At 44.5% G+C, this 6000-nt stretch overlaps 1 protein-coding gene across 11 annotated transcripts in view; it reads left to right on the top strand.

The window, feature by feature from the left end:
* The first annotated feature begins 772 nt into the window (after nt 1-772).
* The window catches only part of NR2C1 (nuclear receptor subfamily 2 group C member 1), a 64447-nt gene continuing 59219 nt past the window's right edge, over nt 773-6000 (top strand). For 3 of the 11 annotated variants that reach the window (XM_070507073.1, XM_070507067.1, XM_070507072.1), the window contains exon 1: nt 773-1002. The gene's annotated coding sequence lies outside the window, so the exon portion shown is untranslated. Of the gene's footprint in view, nt 1003-1371; nt 1704-6000 lie in introns of those variants that run through there. The other 8 variants (XM_070507078.1, XM_070507074.1, XM_070507071.1 and 5 more) reach the window with 5 other exon arrangements.

The following is a 6000-nucleotide window of genomic DNA, read 5'->3' as shown; positions in this document are numbered from 1 at the left end:
GAGACATTCTCCTTCCCAGTGCACATTTGTTTTTCCTGACTTGGGTTTCTGGCCTGAATCCCTGACGGCTTTTCTAGTGCCAACCAATACACTACTACAGAAATTTCGAGGACCTCTTCTGTTAAAGTCCAAACCACGCAGTTCTTTGCACACAGGGCAGCTCTTCCTGCCACACCTCCATGCCCTTGGGTACTCCTGTCAGAATGCGACGTTCAGTCCGTCAATGCTTCTCTTATTTCACCAGGCTTTAGTGACCATCAGGAATTGTTCTGCACGCTTGGGAACACACTGCTGAGCAAAACGGACAAAAACCAGCCTTCAGGAAGCTTAAGTTCTAATTACATTATATTCTTGCTTCATTTAGCCATTATACCTATGTACTCACAAGAGTTGATAAGTAAAACTTTGCTTTGCTCTACAGGATTCTGCCCTAGCTTGTCGTTTTAATTAATGAAACTTTATCTTATTGGGATCTGCCCAGACTCGTTAGTCCTCTAATAAACCTTAGAGTTTAAGGTAAGAGCCTATAACAGAGCCTAGTTTTCCAAAATTTAGAAACCTGTCTAAAACTGATGATCCATTATTACTGAACTCTGAAACGTTCTCAAAACTTCCTTTAACCACACGGCCTTTGGCAAACAGTACGCTAAGCGCACGCGGCTTCTCCAAGCGCCCGACAGGCGCGCGCGCCCTGCGGGGCAGGCTCCCTCCAAGCCGACAGAGGGCAGCCGACTTGCACAGCAACGTCACGACCTCGCCGCTTCTCCACACCACTAGTGCGCAGGCGCGGGCGGGAGCGCGCAACGCGGAGCCGAAGGAGGGGTCACGAACTCTGACCCCCCCAAATACACAAACCCAGAAAGCTCCCTGCCCCCACTTTTCTTTACCCTCCCCCCTTCAGCTTTCTCCAAGCTGTCTGTTTCCGGAGGGCCCCCAGCAGCCGCTGCCGCGGGACTGTCCGCTCTACGCCCGGCGCGGGACGTAGCGCGCGGAGAAGGGCCGGTAAGAAGTGCCGAGTGAGGAGAAAAGCGGCCGCGGCTGCGCCCGGGACGGGGGACCGGGGTGTCCCTTCATCCCAACTGCCAAGGGACGCGCCTCCAGGGCCCCCGAGCCTGCGGGCTCTGGGCGGCAGGGCCCGCCCGTCTGGCAGTGCCGCGCGGCGGCTCGGGTTGGGCTGGGAGAGCAGTGGGGCCGAGGCCGTCGCCGCGGGGCCGGGAGCCCGGAGAGGGGCTGGGGCGGCGGGCGCGGGAGGGAGGCCGCGAGCCTCGGCGCGCCCTGCAGCCTCTCCCGCGGCGCCTCTGACCTTTCACCTCCAGGAAAAGCTTCCGTCTCGGCGCCGCCGCCGCTTCCCCCGCCCCGTGGGCGCCCCGAGGCTCGGCGCTGGCGGACGCGGGAGAGGCCGGCCCCCGCCTCCAGGAGCGGCGAGCCGAGGCCCCCTCCCCGAGGGCCTCCTGCTAACTCATGCTGACACAGGAGGGACGGAGCACCCCGCAACCTTCGCGGCAGATGGGGCGAGGCCGGCCGCCGCCTGGGGACCTGTATCTTTTGAGGAAAAAAGTGGCCCGGGCCGGGGTCCTGCCTGCGCGGGGCACGTCCCGGCTTCCAGGAGCTCTTTTGTTCGGAAACCCTGCCCCCAGCCCCTGCGGAGAGCGTCCTGTGCGGTACACACGTTGCCAGGTTGTCTCATAACCTTCACGAAGTAGGTCAGCCGGTTTAAGAGAAAATAACTGGAAGGGAAAAGCAAAGAAAGACTCGAAAGGGAGCCCTTTGGGGTTTTGTGCCGCCGGAAGTTGTAAATAGACTTTCGACTTTGAGGTTTTAAAACAGTGTCTGCTGTGTGGGTGGTGGGTTGATGCACTTTGATTGTTTTTAGATTTTGCTGATATATCCAGTTGGTAGATCTAAAATATATTCTTACTTATTTCTTATAAAGAAGTGGGTGGCATGAAGTGTAACTAATTTCATCATTCTTTGTAGGGGCATTTCAGCCTTCTTTTGGGAAGAGTTTTGAGGGAGACACAAATCAAAGGCCACAGACATTCCCAAAATATCTCTCTTGTCTGTCACGCAGAGTATAATTCCCACCCTTGCGGAATAGAAAAGACAAAAAAGCAACATACAATAAGTAATTAATAGTATCAGTATAATTCTTTGCCTTTTTTGAGTCATAGGACCCTCTGCAACCTCTTGAAATCTTTTATGGAAAAATGCACCTTTATGTAAAATTTTGCATACAATATCAGAAGTTAACAGAAGTTTGTTCGTGAATCCTAGTTAACCATCTTAGTACACATAGTAAATGCTGGACCTTGCTAGAAAGATTGGATTAAAAGAAAAATTAGGGGGCCGGTCCAGTGGCATAGCGGTTAAGTTCCAGCCCGGCGTTCGCAGGTTTGATCCTGGGCACAGACCTGGCACCACTGATCCAGCCACACTGTGGCGGCATCCCACGTACAAAATAGAAGAAGATGGGCACCGATGTTAGCTCAGGGCCAGTCTTCCTCACAAAAAAGAAAATTTGAAATGTGTCTTAAAGGTCAGGTGGAATTTACATAAGGGAGGAGGAGCTTTGAATGGTATATCGGGGAATAAAGAACACCTCAGTTTGACCTGAGGAGAAGTCCCTCTTGGAACTGAGAGGAGATAAAATGGGAAAATGAGAAAGTCAAACTATAAAGGAGCTCTCCTTTCTGTCCACAGCGCCAGGCAGATTATAGAGGCTGAATAAATACTGAAAAAATACCAAAAGGAGGACTGAAACTTTATTCTTTAGCCATTAAGGAGACGCTGATGGTTCTGAAGCAGGAGACTAAGCATGTGTTGTCCGTTCAGTAAGCGTCCTGAGATCTGGCTACTTGTGAAAGCTGCTGACAAAAAGATGGGTTTTCCCTCCTTGGGACTTGGAATATACACCGAGATGGTTCTTGCCTTCTAGGGACTTTGCATATACACAAAGTTGCATATATTAAATAAACATTTAGGAAACTCAGTGCTGGCAGTAGCTGAAATTTTACCCCAAGGATTCTTGAAGGCCTTGGACTGGCCACAGGAGGTTTTATGAACTCCTTGAAATTCAGCATATACCATCATTTGTAGTGTGAATGAATGTGAACTTGTGTTTTCTGGTAAGGGAAACTTTAAGTTCCATCAGATTTTCAAAAAGATGTTTGACCCACTCTCCACTGAAAAAAAAAAAGAATCATTGTTTTATATCATATTTTCAAACATTTTGACTACACCTCACAGAAAGAAATACATTTGCTGCATGACTCAGCACACTCATACACACAGATTAAATTGAAATAAAGTCTTCAAAAGACTGTTCTTGGGCCACCCTGGTGGCACAGCGGTTAAGTTTGTAGTTTCTGCTTCGGTGGCCCAGGATTCACTGGTTCGGATCCCAGGTGTGGAGCTATGCACTGCTTGGCACGCCATGCTGTGGTAGGCATCCCACATATAAAGTAGAAGAAGGTGGGCAGAGATGTTAGCTCAGGGCCAGTCTTCCTCAGCAAAAAGGAAGATTGATGGCAGATAGTAGCTCAGGGCTAATCTTCCTCAAAAAAAAAAGTGTTCTTACCCTCACTGTACCCGATGCACTATTTTCTGTTTCCCCTTTTTTAAAAAAAAATCTGACCTAAGTTAGTTTCCCCATCCATAAGTGGCTTACAACACAAAGTTTACAAAATACTACTTTGGTTGACAACAGCCTACATTCAGTTGATGGGACTGTGACTGGTGGGGAAAGGGTTGAGGGGAGAGCGCATGTTGGGAAAAGAACATGAACTGTATGTAATGTTATCAAAGGGCACAGTCTTAAAATTTTGAATCTGAATGAAAGAAGGATGGCACCATTGACACTACAAATTTTTCTTTTCTATGGGGTAGATATGTAAAATTGAGATTAAGGTAAATGTGAAAAAAATCAGGGCCAAAAATGTAGGACTGTGTGTCTTTTGTATCTTAATTAGCTCTAGAGTAGTAAAGGCAGTGTCCTCGAGCTTTTTGCTTTGTCCTTTAGGCTAGTAAAAATACTTATCCTTCAGTGCCCAACTCAGATGTCTCTTCTGTAAGGTGTTCCCAGACCCTTCTTCTCCAGTGTAGTGGTTCTTCTGGGATCCTGTTGTTCATTTATTGAGTACTTTTTGTTCATTCAGCTAGCTTTCAAGGACTGCCTCGTACCTGTAAGAGACTGTTAGCCATTGCTTTAGATATTTTCACTTACATTGAATTTTTACAACAACATTTTGAGGTAGATTTTATTGAATCCATTTCATTTATTAGGAGACTCAGCTCAGATTAAGTGACTGACATAAAGTCATGCATAAAAATGGAATTGGAGCCCTGATGGATTGATTTAAGGTCCAAGACACTCTACTACCTGTATAAGCTCCCTCCCTCTGTTTCTCTATGTATTAGTCCATCTTAGTTTGCTTCATAACATTTAGTACATGGTAATTTAAAAAAATTTGTTTTCTCACTAAAACATAAGTTCGTAGGGCAGAGATCTTTTCTGTGTTGTTCAGTGTCAAGTCCCAGAGTCTCACAGTGCCTCATAGAATGTTTCAGTAAATACTTACTTGAGTTAAGATAGGGGTACGAGGCACTAACAATATAGGTTCACTGAAAAATTTAGTTCATTGAGGAACTGCACACTTCTTTTCCTTAGAAGTCTGTTATTGGAGATGGTGATTTACTCAAATAAGGGCAGGGTGCTTCAGAAGATAAATGGCACAAGATAACAGTAGACTACAGATGAAGGAATGCTTGCTTTTCTGATTGCAATAATAGATACCCATTTAAAAAGCATAAAGAAGAAAATAAGTGGCCCATAAATCTCCACCTAGAAAAGTCACCATTAACATTTGAAAATGTTTATTTTTAGTCCTTTGGTGTTTTGCATAGTTAAAATTGCAAATAAAATTTTGTTTCTTGATCTTCTTATTTAGTTTGTCGTAAGCATTTTTTCTTCATCATTAAACGTTTTTCTTATGCATGATTTTAACGCGAATTTTTCTTTGCACAATTCTTTGTCCTTTTTCTTTACTAAAATGTCACCTCAGTAAGGCCATCTCTGACCTCTTATTAAACATTGCAACCCTCCCAACCCCCCAACATTTTCTGTTACTAGTGCCTGTTCTGTTTTCCTCCATTTCTCTTTTCACCATTTGGTGATATTTTATATTTTATTTATTGTCTGTTTCATCCCACCAAAATGTAAACTTCACAAGGAAAAATTTGTTTTAATACTCCCTACTGTATTGCTAACACTTAGAAAAATGCCTGACCCCTTGGTAAACACTCAACAAGTATTTGTTGAATGAAAGAAGAATGTTGAATGAATTATTGGGTTAATGAGTATGAACTTTTTTTCTTTTTTGGAATTACCAGCATTATAATAGGTATTCTTTGGAAACTATCTGCAGTCTTTAGCATGGCTGACGGGTGGTGTAGGTCTGTGCCCGGGATCCAAACCTGTGAATTCCGGCCACCAAAGCAGAGTATGCGGAACTTAATTGCTATGCCACAGGGCCAGCCCCTCAGTATGAACATTTTTAAGGCTCTTGATAGACATTGGCAAATTGCTTTTCTAGGAAGGTTATAACAGTTCATTTAATCTTCCATCAACAATATGTAAGTAATGCCTGTTTTGTCTCATTTTTGGAGTTAAATTTAGTCTTGGAAAACAAGCATATATTGGTCTAGTGATTTTGTAGCATTCATGGTAGAGAGAACATATACAGGAAGAGTTTTGATGTTGGAGAATATAACCAGCCATGTTCAGAGGACTACAACATTAGTAGTACCCTTGAGATCTGTATATAGTGTTATAGCTGGTATGCATAAATATACAAGATACTTAGTTTTATGCTCATTTGCCTATTTTTAGAATAGTGTACTGCCTTTGTAAAGAATAATGATTCCTTTTAAATTTCATTTTATTTAGAAAACATTCAAGACTGTGTATCTCTTTTCCCTGTTACTGAATCTACCCTCGTAAGC

Source organism: Equus asinus, chromosome 4 (genome assembly GCF_041296235.1).
Source record: "Equus asinus isolate D_3611 breed Donkey chromosome 4, EquAss-T2T_v2, whole genome shotgun sequence".
NCBI classification, from domain to species: domain Eukaryota; kingdom Metazoa; phylum Chordata; class Mammalia; order Perissodactyla; family Equidae; genus Equus; species Equus asinus.
This window is presented reverse-complemented; position numbering and strand designations above follow the sequence as displayed.